Genomic DNA, 2,705 nt, shown 5'->3' on the forward strand with positions numbered 1-2,705 from the left:
AAGGATGCACCACATGATCAGTAAGCACAAAAACACACATTTGGACAGTGTTCGCATCATTCTAGGAGAATGTAATCACTGGAACGTTTGAAAAAGCACGCCAAAACTGTTACAGTAACATCAGGAAGGCATGCACTGAACCAAGTCTTTGGTAAATCTGACCATGTGACATGTCTGCTAAGATCTGCCTACATCAGACAGCTAAAGGCTAGCCTAGTCACAGTGAGAGCTATTAATACCAAGACAGAAAGTGCACTGGTGCCACTGGTACTCATGTGCTGGCCTGCTGTACCTGGATAGCAATAGAACCTACGCTTTTCCTGGATTACTGTTCTGTCTTCAACACAATCAGACCAGGAAAGTTGGACTTTCTAACCTCCAGAGCAGAGGTGTTCAGGATGGGAGGCAGGGTCTCCTCTGAGCTCACCGTCAGTCTCAGCCCTAAACTCTTCACCCTGTGCGTCCTTGACTGTGTTGCCACCTAGCTTGACACTGGCAGGATCGAGTATGCTGATGACACGAGCATCCTGGGCCTCATAAAGCTGCCGGAGGAGTCCACTTACAGGCACGTCATCTAAAACATCACGGTCCAAACAGAGGAGAATGACCTCTTCAACATAGACAAAACATCTGAAATAAGCGTAAGATTTCAGGAAAAACGCAACTAAATAAAATAAAGAATAAACTGAACTCTGATCGTAGAAAATAATAACTGAAGTAAAACAAGTGCTTATGTGAAGAGGTGGTACAGGAGTGGACTGACACACGGCTGTGGGGGTCCCTGTGGTACCAACTCTATCATCAGAGACGGTTATCATCCAGGTCACAGCCTCCTCTGAACATCCAGCCTGAGCCGAGCAGAGTGTGATGATATGCACACAGCATGCTTCCACAACAGCTTCTTTCCTGCCACAGTATTCCTGATGGGAGAAACAAAATAAGGACAGACACACGCACAATCTAATTTAGTTGGTGCAATACACATTTCAACATGCAATACATCTCTAAATTACAAAGGTTTTCTCATACCACGGCGCTCTCTGAAACTACTTGACATGTTTTTTTCTACCTATGTTTATCTAAACCTGACTCTCAGCTCTGCACAGTATTTTCTATGTACCCACATCTAGTGTATGTGTACAAATGACAAATTAAACACTTTATGTGTATCTTTAAAGGCTATTTGGGAGTCATCTTGTTAATACAAAAATTAGTTTTACACATGTTAAACTGTGTGTGTAGACACAACAGCCCTTCATAGGTGGCTTTTTGATGCTTGAATAATTTATACGTCACCATTAACTCTGTTAACTGACTTAACACACACAAAAACTGTTTGTTCAGGTGCAAAGATTAGACTGAAACGGTTGAAAAAGCAGCCAGTGTCCATAAAAACGACATTCCAAAGCCTGGAGAGCTGTTGCTTGGGCAGATGTTCCAAAGACAGGAAGTGCAGTGGTACAGACCAGAACATCTGGTTTAACAAGCTGTACCACCACATCTGTTGTATCTGTCTGCTTGTTCATTACACACCACTGTACAGTTGTGTACAATGTTGCTGCTTTTCCCCTAAACCTCTGACGAGAAAGCTTAATTTCTGCTATTGGACACCAAAGAAATGTCAACTTTCACAAATTATGCAAACATGCAAATCATTAGCTGTGTCTCAAATCAAAGACATTTCTTCTGCCTTTTTTAAACTACAAAACAAACAACTGGACAGTCTGGGCAATGAGCTATTTTATACATTTAGTTCTTACAGTTTAAGTCCAAAGAGTTGTGCTGACAGACTTCCTTCTTTGTCACAGCAGCTTTTTCTTCATCTCGTAGAAAAACAGTTAAACATGTGAGTTCTTTCACTGAAGATCAAAGTGGGCTGTATGTGGCCCACAGTGTAAAACGACTCTGACACCACTGGCTTAAAGCTCCCTTAAAACTTATAAGGCTAATTGTTAGTTGGAAGGAATACACAAAGAGATGAAAGGGCTTCATTAAGACTTTGCTCAGTACTTTATATTTTTATAAATATTTAGAAAATTAGCACCAAACTGAAGAGAATATCTTGTTTGATATATTTGTCCCTTAAAGACTTTTTCAAAAATATTAATAAAATGCTACAAACAGTGCTTAGCCTCGCACATAGATTATCTCAGGGTACTTTAACCCGGCTCGTTCAGCTCCTGTGTGGGTTTGTGATGCATAAAGAAAAAAAGTTAGCAGCTTGTTTCCTGATCTGACAGAAACTTGTTCATTTGCAAACAGACGTGTAGTTTCTGTAGAAGTCTGTCAGGAAAAGACACGTTTTTGGGCTCATTTGCTAATTTTATTTTCTGTTGAACACGATGAGATGAGCGTTTTGTAAGGTCCTCATTAGCATTCAGAAGTGTATAAAACAGGCTTCAGGACGGTCCTGCTTAATCACCTGTTTGACAAGTTGGTACCATTGAGGGTCCAGTGTCACTTTGTTGGTTTCACTTACGGATCTCTGCTTGTCTGAGGAGACTTTCTGTCTTTTTTTGTTTTTACACTCAGTGTAATGTAGCACAGCTCAGTTACCGTCACAAGTCTGTCACAATAGCTGTTCTCTGTTTCGACTAAATGAATAATTGTTAGAAATTCAAGCTGCTGGAGAAGAATATCATGTGTTTTTATGCCTCCATACTGGTGCTAACCAACAGAGGAGGCGTCACTCTGTTGGCATGTTA

The 2,705-nt window shown here is 40.9% G+C and overlaps 1 protein-coding gene across 1 annotated transcript in view; it reads left to right on the forward strand.

Annotated features, from left to right (window-relative positions):
• Positions 1-2,705, forward strand: part of npdc1b (neural proliferation, differentiation and control, 1b) — a 17,652-nt gene that overhangs the window by 3,223 nt on the left and 11,724 nt on the right. The gene's annotated exons all lie outside the window — the stretch shown is intronic.

This window comes from Pundamilia nyererei, unplaced genomic scaffold (assembly GCF_000239375.1).
Source record: "Pundamilia nyererei isolate P.nyererei 1_Seehausen unplaced genomic scaffold, PunNye1.0 scaffold00053, whole genome shotgun sequence".
Classification (NCBI taxonomy): Eukaryota; Metazoa; Chordata; class Actinopteri; order Cichliformes; family Cichlidae; genus Pundamilia; species Pundamilia nyererei.